The sequence below is a fragment of the Periplaneta americana genome, chromosome 8 (genome assembly GCF_040183065.1).
Source record: "Periplaneta americana isolate PAMFEO1 chromosome 8, P.americana_PAMFEO1_priV1, whole genome shotgun sequence".
Taxonomy (NCBI): Eukaryota; Metazoa; Arthropoda; class Insecta; order Blattodea; family Blattidae; genus Periplaneta; species Periplaneta americana.
The window spans coordinates 85,801,506-85,821,786 of NC_091124.1; the positions used below are offsets into that span (position 1 = coordinate 85,801,506).

Sequence of the window (20,281 nt, forward strand, 5' to 3'; positions counted from 1 at the left end):
AGAAAGGGAAAGGCGTAGTTTTATTTAAACAATATCCTGGTGCCAACAAATGGATTTATAAACACGAAGGTCTCTCCAACAGTGAATGGCGCGATGGCATTAAAATGGTGGAAATGTTGCTGCAGTACATGCTGTGCCGGGAAGATCTCAAGACAACCGTTGTAGGCATTGCCACAACGAGGTTGAAACTCTTGCACACGTCCTGGGATCCTGTCCGCACGGCGAAGCTCTGCAAAATGCTAGACACCACCAAGTACGATCAATTATAGCCACTGCCCTTAAAGATGCCGATTACAACACCTTTGAAGAAGTACATGGTCTCTCCGTCACTGGCAGTACACGGCACATAGATATAATAGCTTTCAAGGAATCTACAAGATCTGGATACATAATTGATCCCACTGTGCGTTTCGAAATGGATGAGGAACAGCCAGCAGAAGTGGATAATGAAAAAAGAATATCTACAATCCTACCATTCCCTATTACCTCAAAAAATACCAGCTAAAAGAGCTTGAAGTAATCGGACTTCTGGTTGGAGCAAGAGGTACCACTACTCTTTTCATGAAAGATGTGTTTAAGAGGCTTGGAATACCTACATCTATTATTCCGATTGTAACCTTAGCTGCATTGAAAGGATCAATTGCTCTCCTGAAGAATCACCTATATTCGAAATCAAACTAAGTTCAGTAGCATTCTTTACTTTTTTGTAACACTTACCTTTCTAAAAATAGGTATATTTCCACTAATCTCAAAAAAATTATTTGCACCTATGCACTTGTAAGAATTTCGTTGTTAAAACAAAATTAATGGTTTTTCATGAACTTGTAAAAAATTTCTATGGTTAAGTACTCTTTGTCCCTTGTGGCAGCTCACGAATGGTGAGAAGATATATAAATTTTTTAATGGAAACATAACTTTTAGGCTTGGTATTACTGCCTTGTGTTGAATTCTTCTGATTTTTAATTTCTATCAGAGCTAGATGAGATTTTGTTTTGAAGTATTTGAGAATATGTTGAGGAATCGACATTTTCAGACCAATGTTTGACCTCATAAAATGGTATATTATGTTAAATCATTATATTTCAGGAAATCAGAATAGGCCTGCATTTTGTTATCAGAATTATGGTTTTTCTTTCTGTTTGCAATTACTTGGTTTTGATTAGTAGACCTACAATAATCATATTTCCTGTCGGACAACTTGTGAATTAATATTTTTTGCCAATTATTTTTTAACCTTTAACATATTTACTGAATAGAGTAGGGAATAGAGTGTAAAGCAGCAAGACTTAATAAAACAATACACATCTCTATTTTTCGGCTTTAGTGTTGCCACCATCTAGCATCAAAAGATTCTATTAATACGAAAACTGTAACACCACTGCCACCTGGAGAGTGAAATTCTAACTATTCAAGTGAAAGCTTTTGATAGGTTAGGCTCTAGACGCAAGTTGTGCAACATAGTTGCCTAAGCAACAAACAAACAAACCTGGCATATGAAGAGTCAGACCTGGAGTCCATTCACAACATGTTTGAAGATAACAGTGATGCTGACAAAGATTATCAACCCAATTATGGTGATCTGACTTCATCAGGTAAATAATTTTTGTATTAAGTTATTAAGTATATTTTAATGGATGATTTCTTATTTTTAATTGTATTTTTTGCAAAGTTTATATAATGTGACGCTTAGGCAAGTTTGTCTCTTACATTTTTTCAAAACCCATAAGAAATGCAGAGGGTTAGGCACTATTTTTGGTGGATATTTTCAGTTAATATTTTATAATGCGAGCAAGTTTAGCTCTATTTGCATGCATATGAAACATAATTAAAGGTAGTATTTTACGAAATCAAATCTATTAAAATCCCTTGATGAGGTTGGTTTGGCAAGCTTAGAAGCTTAGTGCTAAGTACGAATTTATTGTTGTTTGACTAAAATTTACAGCTTATGTCACCACATGTACCATTTTATTTTGTCATTTTTGATGACTGTGGAGTTCGGAATGGCATGCTTTCTCAATCATATCAACAATTTTCTCCCACAGACAACCAAAGTTCTTACAATCTATAGAGACAGCTGTGGAGGGCAGAATCGTAATATTAAAACGGCTCTCTTCTTATCTTACACATTGCAAAACCATCCAACCCTTGAAGTGATCAATCAAAAATTTTTCATTCCTGGCCACAGTTTTGATATCTGTGACATAGACTTTGGAGTCATCGAGAGGTCTAAATGCTATCACGAAGAAGTATATGTTCCCGAAAAGTGGGAAAGAATAATAGCTGATGTGAAGAAAAGAAATCCAAAATTTCAGGTCCATCGTGTGACTAGCGAACTATTCTATAGTTGAGATACTTTAGAAAATGAAATAACAAACAGAAAGATATCAGAAAATAAACAAAGTGGAATTGCTCAAGATTCGTTGGTTACAGTTTCGGAAAGATGAACCCAAGAAACTTTTCTACAAAACATACAGTGTGTCTGACTGCATAGATTTTGATGTGGTCGATATAGCACGGAAAGGGCTCTGAGGGCGCCCATAGCGAAACTTTTCTCAGAAATTGAACCTCCTGTATCCCAGAGGTCGGCCAATCACGAAAGAGAAGAAGAACGATTTAATGTCACTACTCAAATATATCCCTCCAATTTACCACAATTATTACCGAAATCTGAAAGTAGAAGGAGAAGGTTTCAACAATCCAGACATGGAAGCAACTGACGGGGATAATGAATAAAGAGTTCCATATTCTTCTTTGTGTTCCAAAGATTTATAGTTCGTAACTTTGTTAATTAGTCCAGTAAATTGGTCATCATACCACTGACCTGCAATGATTTTAATGTCTTATACTTTTGAACCTAACTTGCATATCCCACTTATTTGGGTTTCAAATTTTTTTTACGAGGGCCAAACTTGCCTAACATTGCCTATGCCACATGTTTGGGCTTGAAATATAATTTGTTTTAGGGCTAAACTTGCCTATCATTCGTTTTACAGTTAAAACATTTCTGGGTTAATTATATTTTTCAACTTACTTTTTTACATGGACTAGATATATACTAGATTACGGTAAAAGAGAAATAATTTTCTTTTGACATGTGATTATTTAAAAAAATGACTCCAAATTTAGACTTGATTAACTCTTTTCAGTGGTAATTGTGGTTTAGGCAAGTCTGGCACTGAGCCACTCAATTATTGTTAAATTTAACTTGTGTTAGGTGTTTAGCATAAGTATTAAATGTTATATATCTGTATATCATTATATAACAACAACTATTTTAATCACTTATTAACATACCGGTATTTATTATGAGGCTTATAATTTATTGTGTCAATTTCTCTGGGAATTTTTGAGACAAACATAAATAACAAAAAGTATGAAGACTCACCTAGTTAATACTGCTTCATCCATGATTTTAAACATGTGAGTGCATTCACATGCTCCGAATTAAGTGCCGCTCTATGTTTAGTAACAATGTTTCCTGCATCACTAAACACGAAAAAACTTTTTTTCTGTCAAGCACTTCTCCACGATCATTTAATTTAAATCCTAACATTTCACCAAGTTTACCTCTCAAATTCTCATATTCATAATGGAGTTTACACTTTTCACAAACCACAGAAAACTGATTTTTTTTTTCTTTATCAAAATAAACATACAATCTTCATATACCAACTCAGTACAGAAACTGCAACTGCAAAAGTACAGCAGTCGAAACAGAAGACTGGCCCCTGTTGTAATTGAATTACCAGATTTTAAAAAGAGAAGAAGGTAGTTATGCTGTCACTTGCACACAGTATAGACATGGCTATTTTGAAATGGATGAGGGAGACAAGCCCAGAAAAGTATGTATTTCATATGCTAGGAAGATGAGCTGACAACAAGGTGAAAGTTTTCTTGGAAAACCATAAAACTTAATAAGGGTTTTGCATTGTGTTTCAACTTTCAATAGAGGTAGACTAGGTCACTGTCCTCATATTTCCATCTCTTTCTGAAGTGTTTGTGCAAAGATTTTCCCTATGCTACCTGCTTTGCAATAAAAAAATAACAGTATTACAGTGAAACCTCTCTATAACGGACACCATAGGGACTGCAAAAAGTGCCAGTTATGGAGAGGTGTCCGCATAAGAGAGTTTTTAAGAAAAAAGCTTTCATAATATAAAACTATTATAGTAAGGAAATTATCAATTTACTCTTATATAAAACTATTGAATTGAATGCTGAAATCAAAATTGTAATACATGCTCTATTAAGTTTATAGTAATTATTATACACTAGTATTGTACTCACATGAAAAACAGGAATTCCAGCTTCTATATACATTTAACACATAAACACATCGGCACATACACTGATAACATTTAAAACACAATACAGTATTTCACATTCACTTCTTTAAAAAAAAAAACTTGCAATGTTTGTTTGTTTGGTACATTTTGGTTTCACAGTAATGCTCCCATTATGTATGATTAAGTCTTGTACCATTCTCAATCCGTTTTCATCTTCCTTTGCACTATAGAACTGCTTTAACCGCTTAACACAATCCAGCGCTTCACTATATGACATTATTGGTGGAACATCACTGTTGTTGACAATTTCTACATCACCACCAACATCATCGTCGTCATCACTGTCATGGTTGTCATCGTCACCATTTTCATTTTCCTGAATGGACTGAAGGATCATTTTTGCATCTTCACTAGAACATTCGGTTAGAATATCCAGATCGATACAAACATAATCATTCACACCGATGGTGTATCCTGCACTATTTATAAGGTTCTGTGTGGTGTTCGTTTCGTCAGAAATATCTGGCTCCACATTCATTTCACCATTACCAGCAGGGAAACCAGCTTTCCGAAAGCAACTCTGAATTGTTGTTGTTGAAACTTGTTTCCATGCATTTGTTATCCAACAAATTGCTTGGAAAACTTCAGTTCTTTTGTAAGACTTTGCAGTGACGTTCCATCTTCATCAAGTCTTGAAACAATGTGCTTCAATACTAAACTGTCTATATTTCACTTTAAAGTTTTGGATCACTCCTTGGTCTAATGGTTGAGAGAGGGATGTGACATTGGATGGGAAAAACATGACCTTGACATTGTTCAATTTGATGTCTGGATGTGAAGTAGCGTTATCCAGAAACAGCAACACTTTCCTATTTTGACGCATCATTTTCCTGTCCAGTTGTTCCAGCCATTCCGTCATTATCTCTCTCATCATCCATGCTTTTCTGTTCGCTTTCCAATCTACGCCGAACTTCATTACATCCATGTTCTTAAAACAACGTGGTTTTAACGACTTGCCTATGACGAGGGGTTTCTCACGTTCTCTGCTCATACTTGCGCATAAGAGTACGGTTAGTCGTTCCTTAGCCAGCACAGGATTGCCCTTTGAAACACAAAGTTTTATCGGGTAAAGCACGAAAGAACAACCCTGTCTCATCAGCATTAAAAATGTTCTCAGGAGAATAACCACTGATAAGTGAAGGCAACTTTTCCTCCCAGTTCGTAACAGTCTCCATATCAACACTAGAAGATTCTCCACAAATAGACCTGAATTTAATGTCATGACGCTTTCTAAATTTTTCAAGCCAGCCATTCGAAGCTTTGAATTCGGAATCACCCAATTCAGCTGCGAATTCTAATGCTTTAGCTTGAATCATTGGTCCCGATACAGGAACATTTTGGCTTCTGATTCTGCTGAACCACTCTATGACAGCCTTGTTAATAAGGGCACCACTCCCACTTTGAAACTGTCGGATGCGTTGCTCATTACCATTAAGGTGCCAATCCCTGAGAAGCTCGTCTTGTTTCTTCACAATTTCTGCTGCCTGTGTTTTCCCTATCTTGAACACTTCCGATAGTTTTCTTACTCCGCACTTTTCACGTCTATGATAGTCGATCATGTCTACCTTTTCTTTTAAAGTCAAAGATTTACACGGAGCCATCACAAACACGTGCTTGCCAGTTCGTTTGTTGTTGCAGACTATAAATACCGAGGCAAGGGATTTTTCAACCACTAGTGTGACCTTGGCACACTTTGTTTATTTCTATTAAGATCGGTTTTCACCAACCTTACAAGAAAAAGAGAGTCAAATATTTTTGTCTCTCTTTACTAGAAAAATACGATCCCTCTGTCAAGTTACTGTATTCCTCACACATAATAGCAGTCGGTCCCGTTAGGTTTGCGGACTATGAGAGGGGTGAGAGTCAAGCCTCCTGAGAAGCCTGAGTGAAAGTACTGTGGTACAGGCTGCTTCAAAAATTCATTTACGCATAATACGTTATGTTCCCATGTACATTTATTCCAATATTTTTTTAAGCAGTGTCCGTTAAGAGAGGTTTTGATCGTCATTTTTGGTACATATTTTGTGTCCGTGTCCGTAATAGAGAGTGTCCGTCCTAAAGAGGTTAATTAATGTGGAGTTTTGATATATTGACCTACGGACTGATAAAATCGTCCGTTAAGAAGAGGTGTCCTCTATAAGGAGGTGTCCGTTTAGGGAGGTTTCACGGATTGTGCTTTTTAAGTAAGCAATTTCCGAGAGAGGAATATCGATTAAATATTTTTGATTGATTAATCTTACAACAGAAATTGATCAATTAATCGATTAGAGTAATCGATTAAATCCCACAACACTAATTTTAAGCCCATATAGCGACTGAACAATGAACAAATGCATTTGCTGACTGAATTCGGAACATGTGGACGGTACAGCGAAGGTAAACCAGTCATTTGGTTTGCTTCGTATATGATCCATTGCTTGTCAGTACATCAAAGGAAATTCACTGTGGATGGGATTTGTCACTTTTTCGTAGTTTGTTGTAGCAGCAGACCGCAATGGTTAATATACCTAATTTCACAAACCAGTACTAGTATATCAGAACTAGAATGGATTGAAGAAGATGTCATCAACAAAGAGCCATATTTGCGCATGGACCAACATGAGCCATGGCACTGGATGTCAAATTTTTGGGATTAGTACCATACTCAAACTGTGAAAATTTGAGAAATTTTATACACATATGCATTTATGACAAACATTTTACATTAATTTTTATATATCCGAACAATAGGTATTTTTATACTATATGCGAACAGGATGTAATTAATTAACTAATTAGTAAAATGTAGTAAGGTTGTCTGATTGTAATATACCAGTCAAGCTTTATTTCACATGTGCGTCACATAATTAAAGCTTGTAAGTTACTGTACTTAATTTTACATGGCAGCTCATAACATCTCAAAGCAAAATAATACTTGTTCTATGCAAAAATTGGTAACTTATTGGTTAAATACCTGAAATTTTATTTTATTATTATTATTATTATTATTATTATTATTATTATTATTATTATCATTATTATTATCAGTTGAAATGAACTAGTACACAAGTTACAGGTTTAAAATGACTGTCTGCAGTTGTTAAATTATGAAGTTTTAAGTTATTAGTATTATTAAGTTCGGATATGAAAAGAATTGAGGCTGAATATAGAAAACAGTGAAAACTTAAAATAATTAGAAAAGAAACAAAAAGTGCTTATGTAATAAGACACACAAAATCGAGTTGTTCAAAATGAAACTGAGGTATTCTTTCAAAAACTGATGTGAGTACATCGTCACTATTATGTGATACATCTTCTAAACTAACAATAAGTACGATATTGAAAGTGAAATGAATGGCAGTATTGATCAGCACCCATGTAATTAAAATAATGACTGATGAGTATGGAAATGAAATAAGTAAAATTAGATCCAGCATTCTGAACAATAAATGAAGTAACTAGAGACTATTTCACCAGTCAAGGAGTGAAACAATAGGCCCCTCTAGAAGATTTCAGATCCAACAAAAAGCAGGGCGGTGATTGCTGAATGTACTGTAATACAATACTGACATTTAAAGTTATATTTAATTTTATTTCTTGTGTATTTTTTTCTATTTTTTACTAATTAATTCCATTTGAATATTGATTATTCGATTCTCTGTCTTAATTTTGACTAATTTTCATAATAAGTTATTTATGTAGAGGGGGCAACATTTCTTTAGTTGCCTGAGGCGGCAAAAATTTTAAATACAGTCCCACATTAACCTTATTGAATTATATCGGGACAAGGAAATTTTTGGAAAAATCATGGAACTTGGCTGTTTGGAAACTTCGAATAAATATATAAAACTTGTATACGAATCCTCTGTTGCCAGATATTGAAGTGTTAGTGCTAATCTTTCATGAACAGGTATTGCTTCTCACCAGTCTGTCTTTCTTGCAAAGTGTTAGCCTATTTTGCATAGTAACATTTCAAAGTCTGTTGCTGAAATTCGACAGAAGTTTTAAAACTATCCCACTGAATTTAACGTAAGTAATTAAACAAGTCAATGCTTCTATTCTATACCAATTGCGACTTTTGTATAGTGGAATCTGTCACAATCACCCTTTATTCTTCAACTTCATTTTTGTTAGACAGCCCATAATAACTGCTGCACTTACTATAATAAATCGTCTACCATTATTGTGAATAACCAGCAAACACGAATGTTCCCTGACCATTTGCTGATTATTTGTATGTTGCTCCAAACAGTGAAAGTTCGCTTCATCACTTGTTCATTGGTCGTTCCCTATGTGTGTACGCACCTTTATTGATGTCACTAATGAGGTTCAGACCTGTCTTCGGATAGTTGATAAACAAACAAATGTAAAGTAAAATATTGATGTTTGCATTAAGGAACGCACTCGGGACAATTCTAAAGAGGCAGAAAGCTTCCGTGAACAGTTCAATACTCGCAGTGAAGAATATGTGGAGGAAATCTGTCACCTCACTTTGGTGGCATATTGCAGTTTGTGAAGGAAGGTGAAGTGCTGGTTGACAAGGGACAAGCAGATGAACTGAAAAATCATGAAAGTGAGTGTCTTTGTTGCATATCATTTAATTTTGTTACTGCCACTATAGATATTAGATACTTCCAACATGTTGTTATTGCTGGTTCTACCGGTCATCAGTTTTGTTATGATCAGTTCTGACACCAAAATTATTGTGGCTCTACTTGTATAATCAGAAAAGTAATGGTCGAGCTATTATCTTAGATTGTTACTGCGTTTACAAGACAGGATCTTATAAAGTACCTGACAGTGGCACTGTCGTCAACTCTTTTGAAACTCATTCTCGGAAGTCTTATTTAATAACATGCAAAATTATGATAAACAATCATGCGAGTCATACAAACACTTCATAAGTTGATCTGTAGCTGTCGAGAATTCCTAGCACGAATCTGTTGACCACTGATGATGGGTCCTTCAACAAATTCCAACTTTTCTTCCTCTCGATGGATAAAATTGCTAGATTACAAAGCCTTGTGCTTGACATGGCTGTCCTGGTGTAAGTTTTTATTCGTCATGATGCAGAAAAATTCCTTTCTGCGGATGCAGTCGTGATGGGACAGATCAGTAGGCCTATAATTTGTAAAACTTGGAGTAGTTCCTGGAATGCCAAACCCATGCTTATGTTCTGTAGTTTAGAATATAGGTCACACACGTTTTTATTTAATATTCACAGGGAACACTTTCTCTAGAAGTTCCTTGTTTATGTTTAACACAAAATTTGAAGATCCATACAAGTCAGCCAGTTCTGGCAGCATCTTGAAGTTCATGAAATCAGAAGACTTTGGATCACCAACTGATACTGCTTCGCAGAAAACAGAATTTTCTTCAAACCATCTTTTCATTCCTGATATGACATTATCAAGTATATTATATAAACTTGCTGTCAGCAAAATCTTATCTTGTTGTTCTGAATCGGAACTCTTCAGTGTAGCTTCACCATCATCAGTAACGAAATAGTCTCTTACCAGAGACTGAGGTGATCGATTTAATTTAATTATGGTTTATTTAACGACGCTCACAACTGCAGAGGTTATATCAGCATCGCCAGTGTGCCGGAATTTTGTCCTGTTCTTTTACATGCCAGTAAATCTACTAACATGAGCCTGTGGTATTTGAGGTGATCAATGATTTCTTTTTTCTTGTGCAGAGACACTGATTCCGAAAACTTCTGTCATACAAACAGCACTAGAATAAAATTCTTCGAATTTTTCTTCGTTTCGGAGCTTTGAAAAGTTTTCTATCATTGCCTTAATGAGAGACGAACATTTACAATCCATTTTTGAAGACTGAGGTGCTTCCGATAATGAATTTGCAAGAGCAAGAACATGGTCTAAAGAAACCAAATAAAATAAGGTGTCAATGAACGCATTTTTGACTTCTTATCTTAATTATTGGTCTGGATCCATGGTTTATTTTTGATGTTGAGTGTTTTCCTTAAAAAAAAAAAAAAAAAAAAACTAAAAATTCACACATTTTTTTGGGCCCAGGCCCACCTTGCCCACCCGTTGGCTGCGCCACTGACGACAATTTCATTACTTTTTGCACTGTTGAGTAAGAATGCAATGATTATTTTTTGCACTAAAATAAACAAGGTCTTATTTACAGCTTGTTTCATGGACATTCTTTCAGGCTTGTGTTAGTTGTTCCAGATGTTGTCTTAAAATTAAGTCATAAGTGAAATGGAGATATCAGAAATAACAGAGAATATAGGTATGCAGAATGCTAGTACAAAGAAAATAAAATTTTTTGATGTACTTCTAACTCATCGAAAAGAATACAGATCATGAGTCAAATAAATTACAGAAGACGCTTGTTTAAGTGTTGAGGATTGAGATATTCTCAGAATATTTTACTTAGTGAAAGGAGTAGATTAATGAGCGAATGAAATCTAATGGGTTCCTGTCCCATGCTCACCTGATGGGACATCATTGTAAATACTATGAGGTCCTACAAGAAATATTAATTGATTTTTTTTAATTAGTACAGCATAAGTTTTGGGTATTTCAGAAGTGACGCATTATTTGTGATAAATTTAGAACCAATATATCTCAACTTGAATTAGAAATAAACAACGATAAAGATGCAACTCAGATACATCATTTGAATAGGCGACTCTGAAGAGAAAAAGAGATACTTTGTATGAGGTAAAGTGTTCTGAATGTTTGGATACCTTTCAAATCCAGAAAGTCTATGATTAAGGAAGAAATTTCTATGGATTACCGGAAGAATCTTTCAATTCTTAAACTTTCAACAAGTGAAGCATATTACTCCAGGCAACTATAGTCTTTTCGTGCTAAGTCCATACACTTTCTACTGGAAATCTGTATTTTGTACACATGATGAAACGGTTTCGAACAAAGCGCATGATGAAATATGCTTAATGTTGTGGTATTCCTGTTTTGAAATTTTGCCTGACTATGCGTGAATTCAATATGTTCTGTGAATCCTGCTGATGATAGAATAACAAATTTTATTGTGATTCGATTTTTCCATTTCTTAGTGCATATAGTGAAGAAATTTTGTTTGTTGGCAACATTTCCAAAAAGAGGCCATTCGTACCTCAAGTGCAATAATAATGTAGAATTTATAAACCAGAAGATAAGATGTGAGTTTCCTGATGACTAGTGACATGAGATTGCTAATCCTAGGAAGGAACCTGAACCATTCTTCATAGTTGATTACAAGATAGAAGAAGTACTTTATGGATGGGGAGAATTTCTGAATAGCTAGTGCAAAAAGAAAGCCCTTTCGCCTAGAGGTCCATTGCAATCTACAATGTAAAATAAGATACCGTACTAAAAATGTGTTCCTGATTATCATCAAGCAGACGATATGAAAGCTATATAGTGAGTTTCTATTTTATTTGTCAAAATTATTTTATCTTTAATTTTATTTATCGCATTTTAATTTCAAATGCTATTAAACATCCAAATTAGTCTATAATAGTCATTTTCTAACATTATTTTAATTATATTTCAAGCCACTGAAAATAAATCAGAAGAAGAACAATGCGAAAGAGTTGAAAATCTTCAACTGCTTTATATGATGACATATTTCAAGTCCCGCACTGTGACGTCGTGGTCTCAGACGTTCTGCCTAAGACTCACATTACGGAATGCGTGCTGGTTTGAGTCCTCATGGGGAAAGAAATTTTCTCATGAAATTTCGGCCAGTGTATGGGACCGGTGCCCACCCAGTATCATGATGCACTTGGGGAGCTACGATAGGTAGCGAAATCCGGTTGCAAAAGCCAGCTATAATGGATGGGGGATCATCGTGCTAACCACACAGTACCTCCATTCTGATTGGATGATTGTCCACCTGTGTTTCGGCATGTGGACTTGAGGCCAGCAACTGGCTGGTCGGTCTGGGCCCTTCATGAGCTATAGCACCAAGGATTATTAGATTTGAAAACGGCAACATTTAATTACTTTCAAATAAAGAAGCAGTTCTGCAGTCCTGCAGTACAAGACCAATGAAAGGAAAACGAGAATTATATTTTGAAATTGTATATAAAACGATCAAATGCAAATTAAATGTCTGAGGTAGAAGTGGTGTTTCACTATAATGCATGCTGTATCCCATGTATTTCGAAGTTTCGTATTTGGATCTTGATCTCGTTCTTATTTTGGAAGTTTACACACTGTTTGTTTATATTGCATTTTCCATTGTTGCCATCCAAATTTAGAACAAAATGGCATTGTATAATTAATAAGAAATAATCGTTCTTTACATTCCACCACGTCAATTTCTATTAAATACACATATAACTAAGTACTAAAACTTTAAAATTCGTTTTTTTTCGAAACTTTCTAAAATGGACCTTGATCGTTATTCCTGTGTACCCTTCAAATGTTAACAGAAAATGAGAGAATTGAAATTCCAATGATAGGATTTGGTGACACAAAGCATAGACCTATACAACAAGAGGTATGCCACCTATTTCTGAATTCTCTCATTTTTCCTGATGAGTGATGACTGGAACTTGAGAGCTCAAAATTTAGTAAACATAGCCAGTCCTAATGACCGTATATTTTGCAAAATGTTCTGAAAGGTTAAAAGTTTATATCTTCTTTCCAGAAAAAGCATTGGCACTTGTTCAGTCTTTCTCTGCGGGATGGAAACAATCTTTGAAGGAGTTGAATCGAGAGATCCTGTCTTCATTTCCCAATTTGGTGACTGGTTCCTCACTTCTGCAGTTGGCTCTCACCCAGTTGGTACAGTACTATCACCATTTCCAAAAATTATTAACACCAAATGCTCGTGTGCAGCTGACGAATATTCATCACATCAAGGTGGAGCTAAAGAAATACAAGACAAATTTCTGAAGATATATTATGGCCTGCTGTGATAGGTAAATAAGAGAATAGTTTGATGAAGAGCTTAATATATTTAAGTTAGGAATATTTGACTTTTTAAAATTAATATATTTAAATATTTGTTAGATCTGAATGGTGGGAGAATTGTGTATATATAGTCACTGTTTAATTAATCATATATGAACAATTAATGTGTGATATAATTTTTGTTTTAGTGTTTGAATGCTAGATACCCATTCGCAGTAATGTGGTTCAGGTGTTATTTATGAATTATTTACAAAAATGTGAACAAGATTTAAAATTGGAATCATATCATAGTTGAGCATTGTTCTCAAATCACGTGCGACAATCATATTGCTTTTAATGATAATAATAATAATAATGATGATTTGCTTTTGTGGTGCTTCAGTTTGTAGAAGTTGTACCAGTTAGTGTCTGCAATGTTTGAACATGAGAGAGACAACAAGACATTAAAAATTTCGCCTTATTTCATATGAAAAACTAATCACAAGATCTGTGCTAAAATGCTTAAGCGTTTAAAACATGAATGGGTGGGAGGGGAGAACAGAGAATATTTTTTTAACAAGATGGAACAAACACGACAGCCTCCTCCTGCAGAGCAAACATTGGTAAATATCGAACTTCGTTGTACTTGACAAACTTGAACCAAACATAGCGCCTGTAATGCACAATGCTAATATCAACTGTATTAAATGAATGTAGTGTAGCAAGTTTTTAACAACATATACAGGATGTAAAAAGAAAGTTACAAGCCTCGGTAGTAGGTAGATGAGTACCACGTGGTCATATTTTGTAAAATAAACCCATGTCCAGAAACACTTTTTTTACATGCTAGCATCTCTAAAATGTGGAGGAAGACATAGGCAGTACGGATCACAAAAACTAGGAAAGAAGTTGAAAAGGCAATTGAAGGATAAATCTCCAATTTTTATATTTCCACTAGCTGTACCCGTGCGCTCCGCTGCACCCGTTAGAAATAAATATAAAGTAATTACATAATTAAAATAGGACATTTGATCCAGGGAACATTCGTGTTTGATAGAAGGATAAATCGTTTAATATGTTACTTAATTTACATTGTATTTAAAATATTAAGATGCGATCATTTTGATCCAGAGACCACTCATTTGGTGCAATGACAATTCCTTTAACATGTTTCTTAATTGTTATTACCAATTATTTTTGGAAAAGCGAAAATTAACAGAAAAATTTTGGCTACAGATTTATTATTATGTTTATATTATATTATATTATATTATATTATATTATATTATGAGAAAGTGTGTTGATAACGGATGTACTCGAATTAGAAAGTTTTTAATTTGTTGTGGGAGCTCTTGAATCTCAGGAGGAACAACTTTTACAACAGCGCAACATAATCTGCTTGGCTCATTACCCAATTTTTTTGCATTGCATTTATTGCATATGTATTTTATGTATTTTAACACGATTCAATTGAGCATAGTTAAAATTTGAATTATAAAATAATGGATTGCTAAGCTAACGTACTATTACTGCATACTAAATCAATACACTCTCGTTGTTCGTTAATTCTCTGAGATAAAAATGAATATGTTCATAAACATTATTTTAAGAAATACAGGAAATGAATATACAGAATAACCTATCAAATTTTCTGTGTATAAGAAGCTATTTTAATCTTACCTGTCCTCAATTCACTCACAAGTTACTGTAATAACATTATAGCATTATGTCCATCCAGAGAAACTACACTTTCCAATGATGAAATAATAATTAATTATACAAATCGGTTAATTTAGCTTCCGATATTACCATACAAACACAGAAACATTGTCTGTAGGCTATGTTTCATAGCTTTCGATTGTTGTGTCCAAGGCCCCTTATAGACGAAGTCATTTGTTTTTTATTTCAATACACCGCCTCAGATGGCAGTTATTTTAATTTTAAAACTCATTTATCTCATTAAATATCAGTCCTATCAAAATTTGTCAGAGAATAAAACTTATCAGAAATCATTTTTAAAGAAACTTTTGTTATGTAACATTTTTCACAAAAATCAATAATAAGCGAGATATTTCGATTTATTTAATTCAGGCCCCCTTATAACCCCCCTTTTAAATAACGTATTTTGAATGCCATATAGCCTATAATCTAAGTTACAACGAACTTAATTTATATTCCAATTTTCATCGAAATCGGTTCAGCCATTATCGCGTGAAAAGGTAACAAACATACAGACAGACAGACAGACATACAAACAAAAATTTCAAAAAAGCGATTTTCGCTTTCAGGGTAGTTAATTATATATGTTAGGACCAATTATTTTTGGAAAATCGAAAATTACCAGAAAAATTTCGGCTACAGATTTATTATTAGTATAGATTTCGTACAATATTCTGGTCACGAGACATAATCATATATTTAGTCTTTTTGGGATTTACTTCCAACCCTATCGCTTTACTTGCTTCAAGTAGAATTTCCGTGTTTACCCTAATCATTTGTGGATTTTCTCCTAACATATTCACGTCATCTGCATAGACAAGAAGCTGATGTAACCCGTTCAATTCCAAACCCTCTGTGTTATCCTGAACTTTCCTAATGGCATATTCTAGAGCAAAGTTAAAAAGTAGAAGTGACAATGCATCTCCCTGCTTTAGCCCCCAGTGAATTGGAAAAACATCAGATAGAAACTGGCCTATACGGACTCTGGTGTAAGTTTCACTAAGACACATTTTAATTAATCGAACTAATCATTTGACCTCTTGCACTCCAATATTTTTCAAAGATATTGTCATGGTTAGCCACTGACACACAGATTTTGAGATGTTCTGAATCCATTTCTTGATTTGAGTTGCACAATGGACAGTTAGAAGACTGATATATTCCAATTCTATGCAGATGCTTGGCCAAACAGTCATGGCCTGTTGCCAATCTAAATGCAGCTACAGACCTTTTGCGTGGTAAATCGGGAATCAACTGTGGATTATGATGCAGAGAGTTTCATTTTTTCCCTTGAGATTGTGTTATCAAATTTTGTTTGTTGAAGTCTAAGTATGTAGATTTAATAAATCTTTTCACAGAGGAATATGTAGATTTAGTAACAAGTCTGTAAGTAGCAGTGCTGCCCTTCTTTGCTAGTGCATCCGCATTCTCGTTTCCTAGGATTCCACAATGGGAATTAAATGTTGCGTTATACCTTTTTGTTTTATTACATTCCATAATGTGGTTTTATTGAAATTATCAAAAGCTTCTTTAAAATTCATAAAAACCGCACATGTTATGTTAAACTCTGATTTTAATTACTTGATTGTGAATATGCATTCTGCATAAACTCTGCATTTTCAGAATCCGTCTTGAACTTCTAAAGTAGTACAGTAGAACCCCGATTATCCATCTCCCTATTAACCGATTGGCGGATTATCCAACTTTTTCTCGCTCCACGTTATATTAGTACGTATTTTATCTAGAGTGTTATTACAAGTCTTTACATTTGCACAGTTTGGTCTACTGTTAAGTTGTCGTACTGTACAATTTCAAGACAAAATGTATTTCGTGTCAAAAGAAAACGTGTTGGTGCTAAATGTCGAAAAAAAAATGCAAATACTTTAGTGGTTTGGGGAAAGAGAAACTGGCTCATCTCGCATCAGAATACGAAACTGATGTTACAACTGTGCTCGATTTAATAAGTATCAAGGATAAAGTGTGTATAAAGTATGTAAATCTATAAGATGAGACCTCTAGTATTCCCATCTTTCCGCCGAAAGCCATTACAAGGACTTTCATTGCCCCTTAAAAACACGTCGTTGACAACTGAACTTAAATTAATGAACTTCTGATTCACTACCTGGTGTGTTAAATGCAAGACCACGGAGGAAATTCCTAAAGTTCAAGTATTGTTCACTTAATTTACGAAAATATTTTGTGGTACAGATTATCCGATGTTTTCGATTAACCGTTCATTCCATCCCTTTTATTACCACGGATAATAGAGGTTCTACTGTATATTAATATCTATTATTATTTCGAACTAGTTTATTTTATTATTGTTTCATATGTTTTATAATACAACATATTATATACAAAATGCTGATTCCTCTGTAGTTATATTTATTTCTGTGCCTTTTTTTCAGTTAGATATATGACCGAATTTTAAGATGTGTTTAATAGATTTAATGTGCGGTAGGCCTACTTTAAGTAGTTGCAAGCATATTTAATTAGATCATTATTAAATATTATCGGCACCAGAGAAGTCTTATAAAGTATAAACTATTTGACGGATTTTGTTCATATTTAGTATTCACAAATCAGTTTATCTTAGAATGATGCACGTGAATTACAATCATTTTAGCAAAGAAATTAATAGATATTTATTTGAAATAAATAATGGAAAAAAAAGGCAGTCAACACGAAATTGACTCCATTTTTATTTTCTTCTTGCACTTGATGAAATAAATTAAATAGTTGCCATGTTTGCCCCCAGACATTTTCTGAATGAAATATTGGCTTTGAATAGACTAGTTTTACACACAACAGCAATCATGGGCATTCTCATTGACAGCAGTAGGAGATAACTTGCATTATCAAAGGAAAGGAATCTGTACCCCATTTCTAGTAGTCAACAAGTCACAGGTATTGATGTGCATTTCAAAATTATGCACTTCTCAGAGGTTACAATCACAGTTCAATGATGGTGGTGTCCACTTCAGTTACAGAGTCCATGTAGTTTCCTATAACATGGTCGAAATTCTCCTATCTGGGGAGATTGTAACCCTCCAAGTCTGTGAAGATGCCTGATAATGAGCGAAAAACGTGTTGGTACTTCTACAATTGTCTGAGCAGACTTCTGGACATATCTTTTGGTTTGCTGTTTTCCTACAGTACAGTCTCAACTGTGTTTCCAGTTGCTCACCTTGCATCTTGACGATTCTTCCCAGTTCTTTTTATTTTTGTTGAAGTTATTGCATCCTTAGCTTATTAACCCATGTTGGCCTTCACTTTCACGCCTTCTGTCGAAAATTATTAGTCATTTTTAAGATCAGTAAAATATATTTAGTAACAATTTGTATCACCATGGTAGATGCCCTTGATTTGGGACAATGCTCAGCTATTATCTGTGTGTGTGTGTGCGAGTGTGCATGCATTTCAAAATTTTAATAGAGCTGCTGCTGTTTCAACAAAGCTAAAATGCAGTACTTAAGGAGTTAGGTACAGCTTACAGGAGTAAAAATGTTTGGTAATATTAATTCTTTTCCTCCATTACTGTATCTTGTACAATAATGAAAATTGGTATATGTAAAACACTGTCCTGCTATATGAAAAAAAATATATATATTTTTGCGATTTAAAAAAATTATTATTTTTTTCTTCAAAATTCAAAATGGTGGCAGTTCACTGTACAGTGATGAAGCATTTCCCTCATAACTCATAAACTTGTGAACTTTTTCATGTTCTCTCCCTTTTATTTTATTGCTGAAACTCATGTTTACAATATCATGCTCTTTCAACTACATTCCTTAATAAATAATATTTTTTTTTTATTTTGTGTTAGAAGAAAATAGTGATATTTGACCATATTTTAAATGAATTTATTTTTTATCACACAATCTATCAAAGGTAGAGAAGTGATTCTGCATCATATTGTAGATATGACATGCATAAATACATGCAAAACATTTCATCACAGAATGTTGGATAGTTTTTGAGTTATGAGGGAAACGCTTCATCCTTGCACAGTGAATTGCTACCATTTTAAATTTTGAAGAAAAAGAATGTAAATATTTTTTTTAAATCGTAAAAGTATTTTTTTCATATAGCAGAAGGACAGTGCTTTACATATACTAATTTTCATTATTGTACAAGATACAGTAATGGAGGAAAAACATGTTGAATATTTCCAAAATTTTATTGCTGTAAGCTGTACCTAACCCCTTAACCAAAGAAGTGAGCTGGAAGTATCCCTCAGTGCACAGATGCATAATATTAATAAAGAATGACTGGTAGAATGCTAGTGTAATTAGGTAAACATTCCAGTTTAAGTAATTTTACATGCAGTGTAAAAATGAAATATGAACATGAACAAACGAATAAAGAAACCTCAATAAAAAGTAGTTTACATTTTCTTCTAAGTTTTCATGTAAAATTTCACCCTCGGTTCTAGGAGAGATGGCGGTGCGCAATTTCTAATTACTAAATTGTGCACCAATATACCAGGGTTAAATCCCAAATCTCTCCACAGTGCATATGTCACTGTTGATTGTAATTCGTCCGTAGGATGGGGATGTTAAGACTGGCGGTCTCCTTGGTGCTATTCGATAGGAGTGGGCTATGTGCTGGCACCGGTTTCCCCTTCTCCTTTCCTCACCATCATCATCATCATCATCACCCATAACCTACACTACACTTACACATACACTCACCGTAGTACACAACATAACTCTTCACAGATACATATCATGCACAATGTGGCCCGCCGAAGTGGTGTGCAACTTGAAAATGGGTCACAGTCCTGCCATCTATCCGCAATATGCGGAACGCGAATCACGCAAGTGAAGTGGGTAGGCATTAGATACACATACATTTTCTGAAAATGTTGTATACATTGTGTGTACGTGTGTGTCTAATGCCTACCCTCTTCACTTAACGTGATTCAGGTTCCACATACTGCGGATAGATGGCAGGACTGTGACCCATTTTTTTTCAAGTTGCACACCACTTCGGCAGACCACGTTATGCATGATGTGTATCTGTGAAGAGTTATGTCGTGTTTTTAGGTGTGTGCGTGCGTGCGTGTGTGCATGCGTGCGTGTGCGTGCGCGTGCTTTTTTTTCTTAGAGAAGGGGTGAGGAAGGGAGAAGGGGAAACCTGGTGTTGGCTTGTAGCCTACTTCTGTCGAATAACACCAAGGGGCCCTCCAGGCTTAACGTCCCAATCCGATGGATGAATCACTATCAGCAGTGACATATGCCATCTCTTCATATGCACTGCAGAGAGATTTGGGATTTAACCCAGGCATATTGGTGCTCAATGTAGTGATTAGTACAAAGTATATTTTATTGTAACAAAGGGTTAGTTTTGTGTGGAATA

General features: G+C 34.6%; 1 long non-coding RNA gene across 1 annotated transcript; it reads left to right on the plus strand.

The window, feature by feature from the left end:
* Positions 1 to 933: 933 nt before the first annotated feature.
* LOC138704847 (uncharacterized) lies at positions 934 to 19,305 on the plus strand. Its single transcript, XR_011333450.1, has 3 exons — positions 934 to 1,592; positions 8,722 to 8,898; positions 12,957 to 19,305. It is a non-coding gene; the product is annotated as an uncharacterized lncRNA (long non-coding RNA).
* Positions 19,306 to 20,281: the final 976 nt, after the last annotated feature.